This window comes from Oncorhynchus nerka, linkage group LG20 (genome assembly GCF_034236695.1).
Source record: "Oncorhynchus nerka isolate Pitt River linkage group LG20, Oner_Uvic_2.0, whole genome shotgun sequence".
NCBI classification, from domain to species: Eukaryota; Metazoa; Chordata; class Actinopteri; order Salmoniformes; family Salmonidae; genus Oncorhynchus; species Oncorhynchus nerka.
In genome coordinates, this window is record NC_088415.1 from 18,215,753 (window position 1) to 18,226,232 (window position 10,480).

At 42.2% G+C, this 10,480-nt stretch overlaps 1 protein-coding gene across 1 annotated transcript in view; it reads right to left on the minus strand.

Moving 5' to 3' along the window:
* opn7b (opsin 7, group member b) overlaps positions 1 to 10,480 on the minus strand; it is a 141,305-nt gene that overhangs the window by 41,462 nt on the left and 89,363 nt on the right. The gene's annotated exons all lie outside the window — the stretch shown is intronic.

Below are 10,480 nucleotides of genomic sequence, written 5' to 3' on the forward strand. Positions count from 1 at the left end.
CCAGGAATCTCTCCAGCAGCCTAAGAGACTTTATTCCTGATTGTTGTGCCAAGACTTCCGGGGCTTTCCACCCCTCCTCTCCCAGCAGTCTCAGGTCACCCAGCCTTTGTAAACCCCCTGCCATCAGTTGCCTCTGCAGGGTGGCCGACTGAACCGATCTCAAAGGGATGGCTGGGTTGTTGAAGATAGGATCCTCCCACACCCACAGCCCAGGCTCCACACCCCCTTCTTGTGTGGGCCTTAGCAGCTGCCAGGCCCTCAACACTGCAGAGTAAAAATCTGAGAGACCTGCTGTACTCAGCCTCTCCAGCTTCATGAGGAACAGCTGCCGGTCCAACCTTAATCCGCCAGCTCTCCTCAGCAGCGCGCATGCTGGCTCCCTCCAGCCAACATCAGTATGGTACAGCAGTCTCTGCACCGCCTTTAGCCGGAAAGCAGCCATCCTGCTCTCCAGTTCCACCAGGCCCTGTCCTCCTTCGTGGACGGTCATGTACAACACTGCTGTCCTCAGCCAGTGATGGCCCGACCAGAAAAAGTCCACCAGTTTGCATTGCAGGTCTGCGAGCAGACCGACGGGGGGGTTGAGGACAGCCAGTTTATGTCACAGGGAAGATGCCACCAGATTGTTGATTATCAGCACCCTCCCTCTATATGACACTTGGGACAGGAGCCTCCTCCACCTGGCCGGTCTTGACATCACTGTCTGTGACAGCCCCTCCCAGTTCTTCCTGACCCACTTCTCCGAGCCCAGGTACACCCCAACACTTGAAGCCCTTCACAACCCCACTGCAAACCCCCTGGAAGCAGAGGGGCCATTAACCCCCCATGCTCCACATAACAGAGCTTTGCTCTTGCCCCAGTTCACCTTAGCTGAAGGAGCTCCCTCGTACACCTTCAGACTGGTCTCTAGTGCCTGCATATCCTGACCATCCCTGACCATCACAGAAACATCATCTGAATATGCTGACACTGCTATGCCTGTCACCACATCCATGCCTGTCCAGCACACTCCTTGCAGTCTCCTGCGTAGCAGTCCTAAAAAAGGCTCATTGGCTAGTGTGTATAACTGCCCAGATAGAGAGCATCCTTGTCTAATGCCCCGTCTCACCCAGACTGGCCTACTGAGCCCCCCTCCCACCTTAACCATACATGACGCCCCAGCTTACAACAGCTTTACACAGGTCAAAAAACTCTTCCCAAACCCAAACCCAAACATCACATTAAACAGATACTTATGGTCCACTCTATCAAAAGCCTTCTCTTGATCTAAAGAGACCAGTCCAAAGTTCACATTAGAACCTCTCGACAAGTCCAACATGTCCCTGATTTACTTCTCTACGGTAGGGGGCAGCATTTAGAATATTGAAAAGCATGCCCAAATTAAACAGCCTGCTACTCGGGCCCAGAAGATATGATATGCTTATAACTGGTAGATTTGGATAGAAAACACTCTAAAGTTTCCAAAACTGTTACAATAGTGTCTGTGAGTATAAATTCATTTTTTTGTAGTTTTCTATTCAATGCCATTACAGTATCCATTGACTTAGGACTCAATTTGCAGTACCTATGCCTTCCACTAGATGTCAACAGTCCTTAGAAATTGTTTCAGGCTTGTGTTCTTATAAATGAGGGAGTAAGACCAGTCTAAATGAGTGGACCCTGACGTGTCACAGAGCTTTTTCATGCGCAACCCCGAGAGAGTGCATTTCTTGTTTACCTTTCATATTGACGACGTTATTGTCCGGTTGAAATATTATAGATAATTTAGGCTAAAAACAACCTGAGGATTGAAAATAAACATTGTACGACATGTTTTGCCTGTTTTGCCTGCTTTGACTGCGTTTGACTGCGTTTGACCTGCGGATTACTAAAGACAACGCGCAAACAAAACTGAGGTTTTTGGATATAAAGATACTTTTTATCGAACAAAAGGAACATTTATTGAGTAAATGAATGTCTTCTGAGTGCAACAATATGAAGATCATCAAAGGTAAGGGATTCATTTTATCTCTATTTCTGAGTTTTGTAACGCTTTTGCTTGGCTGGTTACTGTTTGTAATAATTTGTCAACTGGGCTATGTTCTCAAATAATCGTAAGGTATGTTTTCGCCGTAAAGCATTTTATAAATCTGACACCGTGGTTGGATTCACAAGAAGTTCATCTTTAAACCTATGTAAAATATGTTTTGTTTTCTGAATTTTTATAATGAGTATTTCTGTATTTGAATTTGGCGCTTTGCAATTTCACTGGATGTTGGCCAGGTGGGACGCTAGCGTCCCACATACTCTAGAGAGGTTAACGGCATCTGCCTGAACCTGCTGACAGTACACAAAAACCGCTAGCAAACTTACCAAAACGACTCAGCTCTTTCTTGATTTGATCATCCGTAATAAACGGAGGCAAATTTGCAATTACCACTCTTGCCAAAGGGGTAGAGAGAGGTGAAATTGGCACCAACACACCCCTTACAAATATTCCACTAGCAATTAGCCTACCAACCAAGTCTGCTCTTTTCATGAACACAACCACAGCTTTGTTCATTTTAGAAGCAGAATGTTTAAATTCAGCTCCTACCTGTTCACCGACCGCGAGCAGAACCTCCTCCACCTTAACTCCATTCTCAGGAACACACCTGAATCCATGCCGTATCGACAGCGTCTCCTCCGCACTAAGCTGAGACGCCATCGCGCACACCACACCTTCCAAACCCCAGGAAAGTTACTCTTTCCTCTTCCACCCTAACTTTGAAAAAACTGTGGATACCGCTAAAACAAATGGTGCATTAACCCTCCACCATAGAAAATAAAATCAAGAAAGTTAGTTAGGACGGAGCCCTCCACACCAAACACTCAAACTCCAAAAAACTCCCAGCATGCACAGAGAGAGAGAGAGAGAGAGAGAGAGAGAGAGAGAGAGAGAGAGAGAGAGAGAGAGATATCTTAAGACTGCTGCCGGGATGTCATCACCCTCCCATCACTCCTTCCCTTTACCCATCCCTCTCTCTCTGCTGGGACGTCATCATCTCTCTCTCCTTCTCTCCTCCCACCACTCCTTTCCTTTACCCATCCCTCTCTCTCTGCTGGGACGTCATCATCCCTCTCTCCTTCTCTCCTCCCATCACTCCTTCCCTTTACCCATCCCTCTCTCTCTGCTGGGATGTCATCATCTCTCTCTATCTCACTTTTATTCCATCCCGCCTTCATTACTTTACTCATCCCTCTCTCTCTCACTCTCCCTCGTCCCTCTCCCCTTTCCCTCACCCCTCTCCCTATTACCTCTCCCTCTCCCCTTCCCCTCATCCCTCTCCCCTCACTCTCCCCTTTCCCTCACCCCTCTCCCCTCTCTGCTTTCTCTCATCCCTCTCCCCCTTCTCTCACTTCTCTCCCCTTTCCCTCACCCCTCTCCATATCACCTCTCCCTCTCCCCTACCCCTCGTCCCTCTCTCCCTTTCCCTCACCCTCTCCCTCTCCCTTTCCCTCACCCCTCTCCCTATCACCTCTCCCTCTCCCCTCTCCACTTTCCCCCACCCCTCTCCCTCTCCCCTTTCCCTCACTCCTCTCCCTATCACCTCTCCCCTCTCCGCTTTCCCTCACCCCTCTCCCCCTTCTCTCACTTCTCTCCCCTTTCCCACAACCCTCTCCCTCTATGACCCTGACAGCTTGTACTGTATGAATGTGCATTACATCAGAAAGGCAGTTGGATGAATCATGGTGATAATGATTTCTAGTCTATCATTCTCACTCTTGCTCTCTCATCGCTCACACAAGTGCATGCTTGCACAAACACACTGTGATACATCCACATACACCTACGTGTGCACAAAGCCTTATTGAGTACAAGTGTGTGATGTGAGTGTGAATTTGAGTAAGTATGTGTGCGCATGCATGCTTTCATATGTGTCTAATACATATTTTCCACTGTTACAAAAGTTAGTGAATTATTGATATTGATAATTTTGAGTGTCCCTGAAGTACCCTCAACCCAATGACTCAAAATTAGCAATTCATCATTCTTCACTCATTGACAGCTGAGCCTCTGCTAATGGGAAAAGATGTTGTTTTGGAGAAGAATACAAGCGCCATTTTAAATGTCAAAACTCTCATTGCGCTAATGCTCAGCCAAACCAAAGACTCTAAAAGACAATAGGGGCTGTATAAAAAATATTCTAGAGCGAGAGATGAATGTATAGAGAGAGAGATTAATCAAGAGGGAGTGAGCGATGAGAGAGAGGCAGAGAGACAGAGAGAGAGGTGCAGAAAGTTTTGATGAAACATAAGAGAGAGAAGCCCCATTCTAATAATAAGCATGATTATGTAAACAGGACATGATTCTCTGAGAGATGACAGAGAGAAAACATCTTAAGACTGCTGTCGGGACGTCATCATCTCTCTTTCCTTCTCTCTTCTCTCCTCCCGTCCCTCCTTCCCAATACACACATTTCTCTCTCTGCTGGGATGTAAATTCTCTGCAAATCCCTCCATTTCTTTTTACCCATCCCCCTCTCCCTCTCCCTCTCTAAGCAACAATGTAGACAATATATTGTAATGATCATCGTATGGAGTAGACCTAAGTGCAGCGTGGTGTGAATACATTCTTCTTTATTGAATGAAGAACACAAAAACAATTAAGACCAACGTGACCGCTATATAAACAATGTGCAACCGTGCAACATAACATAGACAATAACCCATGAAATACCCAAAGAAGATGGCTGCCTAAATATGGTTCCCAATCAGAGACAACGATAAACACCTCCCTCTAATTGAGAACCAATCTAGGCAACCATAGACCTACATAAACACCTAGCTGGAAACAACCCCATAAATCTACAAAACCCCTAGACAGTACAAACACCCTAGATGAGACAAAAACACACATATCAACCATGTCACACCCTGACCTAACCAAAATAATAAAGAAAACAAAGAATACTAAGGTCAGGGCATGACGTATACATTGTAATACATTTTTAAATAATAACAAATAATAATATAAAATGGTAGTAAATAATAATACAATATTAAATAAAAAATAACAACCGTAAAATGGTAACAGTCAATAGTAGAATAGTAGAATACATTTTAAAAGCTAATCATGGAAAATGAAACTATAACTAACTCATAACTAACTAACTGTCATAATTCACCATTACATCAGTGCTACAACTACCATCATAATTACTACTACAACTACCACCACAATCATTCAACTGCTATCACTACCATCACGCTACTGTCGTGTCTTTGGCATCATTCAAAGTGAAGACTGTTATTTGATCAAAATAATTATTGTAATTATTATTACGTGATTAAACTAACCATGTAAATTGAATTAACTAGGAAGTTGGGGCACCAAGGAAAATCGTCAGATTACAAAGTTATAATTTTCCTAATATAACTCTTCAGATATTTTAATATCTGATCAATTAGTCTTCTTATTAATGAATTAATCTTTAACTCACGTCAGTCTCATTCCAAACGTTGTAAATGGTTGGTTATCTGCACGAACCCAGCCTTTACTATGAATAATCCATACACCTATTGGCTTAATAATATATTTGCCTACTAACTAAATAATCACAGAAATGCATAAACAAACAAACATTAGACCTGTTACAGTTTTTCTCAATTGCTAGAACACTAAAACCCATTGGCTGAACAAAGTTCTCAGTTGCCTGGACTCATTTAGCTAATTATGCAGTCTGTTGTCAATACCGTAAACCATTTCACATGGTAAAACACAATTTGCAGATCTCACTTAGACTTTTCAGCAAAACTCTAAACAAATTCTCATTCTCTAAACACATTCTGCACTCTAATGCACATGTCATCCATACTGGTAAACACAAGTGGCAACAATCAAATACAAATAGAGAACATATGTCATTGATTGAACACAACCACTCAAATTTGATTTAACCTGTTTCAAATGGTGCGACACAACCAATATAAACCAGTTCAGAGAGCAAACAGGTTGTTGAAGGTGGGAAGGAGAAAGTCTGAGAATGGATAGAAGAAACAATGTGAGAGGACCAGGACGAGTGCGTATGCGAGGTGGGCAACGAGGAGGAAGGGGAGGAGGAGGGCAAGAAAGAGGAGGACGAAGAGAAAGACAAAGAGTGGAAATATCAGATGAAATTCGAGCAACAGTTATAGACCATGTTCTTGTCCATGAACTGACAATGAGGGAATCAGGACTTAGAGTGCAACCCAATTTGAGCCGATGTTCTGTGTCCACCATAGTAAGGACATTCAGAGAAGAGAACAGGTACAGTATACTACTGTATTTTTGTAATTGCACATTTACTGTAGTACATTATATGCAGCTGTTTCAATAGACATTTGTAAAGTTAATCACTGTATGTATTGTACTGCATGAATATGTTTTGTAACTGCACAACTACTTTTTGTAGAATTGCAAGGCTGCCACATGCAGGTGGAAGGACAGATATATTCACTCGGGAGCAAGAGGCCGTTATAGTTGGCCTGGTCCTTCAAAATAATGCAATACGACTCAGAGAAATCCAGGAACGAGTGATACAACACAACACACACTTCCAGGGAATCGACAGTGTGAGCATTTCCACAATTGACCGTGTCCTCCATCGTAACAGGATGCGAATGAAACAAGTATACAGAGTACCTTTTGAGCGCAACTGCCCAAGGGTGAAAGAACTGCGAGCTCAGTATGTGCAAGTAAGTGTACATTCAGAAACATTTACTGTAATCCAGATTCTCTACAGTACTAACACATACTATGTGAATGACATTACTCTCCAGTGCATACAATGTATGTGAATCAGAAGCCTAATTGTACTCTACAGTATAGCACTGTCTCTGTACGACTTACAAAATCTTACATACAGTATATTGTATTTCTACACAGACTATATTTGACTTGGAATCCTTGGACAAACCCCATGAGTTCATCTTTGTCGATGAAGCAGGCTTCAATCTAACAAAGAGGAGAAGGAGAGGCCGAAACCTGATTGGACAGCGGGCCTTGTTGAAGTCTCTGGTCAACGAGGTGGCAATGTCACAATCTGTGCTGCTATAAGCAACCATGGTGTTCTACATCACCATGTTACACTCGGGCTATATAACACCCAGCACCTTCTAAGATTTTTTTCTAAGATATATTTTATTTGAGCAGCAGGTTCAAGAGCAGCAGGGTCAAGAGCTAAATGAGAATCCCATTCCCACCTATGTGATAGTGGGACAATGTCAGTTTCCACCAAGCTGCTCAGGTAAGGGAATGGTTTAACATCAATGGGCAGTTTATGAACTTGTACCTCCCTCCATACTCGCCTTTCCTGAATCCGATTGAGGAGTTTTTCTCCTCTTGGAGATGGAAAGTGTATGATAGACAACCCTACACCAGAGTAAATCTGCTGCAAGCCATGGATTTAGCCTGTGGTGATATAGGTGAGGAATCATGTCAGGGCTGGATACGGCACACAAGAGGCTTCTTCCCCCGTTGCCTCAGGAGGGACAATGTTGCTTGTGATGTCGATGAAGTGCTCTGGCCTGACCCAGCCTCAGGAGGGACAATGTTGCTTGTGATGTCGATGAAGTGCTCTGGCCTGACCCAGACCAAAGACAAGAAGAAGCACATTGATCACATGTTTATTCCTTTGATTTTTGTCCCTTTTAGTATTGTATACTGTAGTACATTGCCAACAAAGTGTATGTAACAAAGTATTGAGATAAACTTTTGTTATTGACCAAATACTTATTGTCCACCATAATTTGCAAATAAATTCATTAAAAATTCTACAATGTGATTTTCAGGATTTTTTTTCTCATTTTGTCTGTCATAGTTGAAGTGTACCTATGATGACAATTACAGGCCTCTCTCATCTTTTTAAGTGGGAGAACTTGCACAATTGGTGGCTGACTAAATACTTTTTTTGCCCCACTGTATATAATGTTGATCACTTTGCTTATGATTTGAGAGCAGGGTTTGATTTTGAACACAGATAAAACTGTTTTGAAGCGAATGTTTCATTTTGCGAGAGGAGTCCGAGGTTATGTAAATAGTGCTTGAAGATGAGGTTTTGTGTTGAATGTTTTCAGGAAATGGAGCAAGGTTTCAGAAATTGTGTTTTAGCGATTGAGAAAAACTGTACTGACAAATAATAGGGAAGATTCCCTAGTGGGCTAAGCCGATATGACAACTTGTTGGACAATGGGAAGTGGGTGTGGACTGTGGAAGAGCAGGAAAAACAAAAGGGCTCACTACACAGTTGACATTATATTAATTTAAATGCTAATCCTTTGCACATGAACGCTCACTCATTCGGGGATAATTGCAATCAGTATATATTTAAGCCCGTGTGTCGTGGTCTTTTCTGTTGGAATCCAGCCCGTCTGCTGGAGAGTCAGTTCATCCGCGTCTCAATTCAATTCAAGGGCTTTATTGGCATGGGAAATGTATGTTAACATTGCCAAAGCAAGTGAGGTAGATAATATACAAAAGGGAAATAAACAATAAAATGAACAGTAAACATTACACATACAGAAGTTCCAAAAGAATAAAGACATTACAAATGTCATATTATGTACATATACAGTGTTGTAACAATGTACACATGGTTAACCTCTTCAGTCGACCCTCTACTTTTTTGAACATTCTGTTAAAAATCGCGCAACATTTCAGCGCCCTGCTACTCATGCCAGGAATATAGTATATGCATTTGCTTAGTCTGTGTGGATAGAAAACACTCAGACGTTTAAAAAACTGGTTAAATCACTGCTGTGGCTTTACCAGAACGGCATTTACATCGAAAAGCACAGGAAAAACTGATCACTGAAAATGGGGAAAATATATACATGCGCTACTTGAACCCATTGATAAACGTGAACCACAATTAATTGACAGAGGTTGCAGTACCTACAGCTTCCACAGGGTGTCTAGAGTCTTGTCATTTCCCTTCGAGTTTTTTCTTGGTCAAACACATACAGGACACCGTATCTAATCCGGTCTAGGACCGGATATTTTCGTTGAGTTTCTAGCCGGACATTTTTCCAGACGGACAGCTAATGATCTTTACATCGCCTCCTGATGAATTTTATCGCTTATTAACGTTTACTAATACCTAAAGTTGCATTACAAACGTATTTCGAAGTGTTTTGTGAAAGTTTATCGTCGACTTTTAGAATTTAAAAAAATGACGTTACGTTTTGAAACGATGTTTTTTTCGTTTATCACACAGTCTACATATAACGATATCTAGGCTTTATATGGACCGATTTAATCGAAATAAAGACCCAAATAGTGTTTATGGGACATCTAGGAGTGCCAACAAAGAAGATGGTGAAAGGTAATGAATGTTTTCTATTTTATTGTGCGGTTTGTGTAACGCCGAAATGCTAATTATTTTGTTTACGTCCCCTGTGGGTCTTTTGGGGTGTTGCATGCTATCAGATAATAGCTTCTCATGCTTTCGCCAAAAAGCATTTTAAAAATCTGACTTGTTGCCTGGATTCACAACGAGTGTAGCTTTAATTCGATACCCTGCATGTGTATTTTAATGAACTTTTGAGTTTTAACTAATACTATTAGCATTTAGCGTAGCGCATTTGCATTTCCAGAGCTCTAGTTGGGACGCAAGCGTCCCGGGTAGAAGCAACAGGTTAAAGTACAAAATGGAAAATAAATAAGCATAAATATGGGTTGTATTTACAATGTTGTCTCTCTCGGTATCGACTGACGATCAAATTATTTTGTGGTTACAATGGGTACTTCAGAGTACCATTCAGAAATGTTCTCATAGATTAGATGTTTCGACGGTTGTCGGTCTTCGCATCCCAGGTTTGCATAATTTCTAGCTGCAGACTAGTAATTAGTATCTAAGATTTGCTCTTATTCGGTAGGGATCGCTCGTCTCAGAGTTGAACCATTTCCAGCCGTGTAGCCAATGCTCCACGTGGTATGGTTAGGAATTCAATAACTATTCACAATCACAGCTCACGCTGTGGGTTTGCTTCATCTAAACTCAAACCTGTGCCACCTCAGTTTACACCGAGGTACGCGTGGTCTGAAGAGGATTTTCTCAGGAGTTTTTTTTCTTCCATAACAGTAAAAAAAGGCTGTTCTATGACGCCTGATCATGTCTGTGCTCACGAGGGTGGGCCAATGACTTAGTTCAACTTTAAAGGGAACATCATTTCACAAATAGTTTAATCTTGACTCATTCATTTTATACAATAATTAGATGCAAACCTCATAACGAAGGCACCTGTGTGATGGTAATGTGGCTGTATTGTCCTTCATGGTCACAAACATGAAACAAAACGGACCAGGTCGTAGCTGGCTTCTCCACCGACCGTTTACACATTCTCCAAAATATGGATATTGTTCCATTCTCAAATTCTGGAATGTAGTAGAATTTGGTGGGAGTTCCTTTGTTCTACTTTGAAACTCTCTGTCTCTATAGTGCATGGCAGGGGGAAGAGTCTCAGCCAGGAATTTATGACC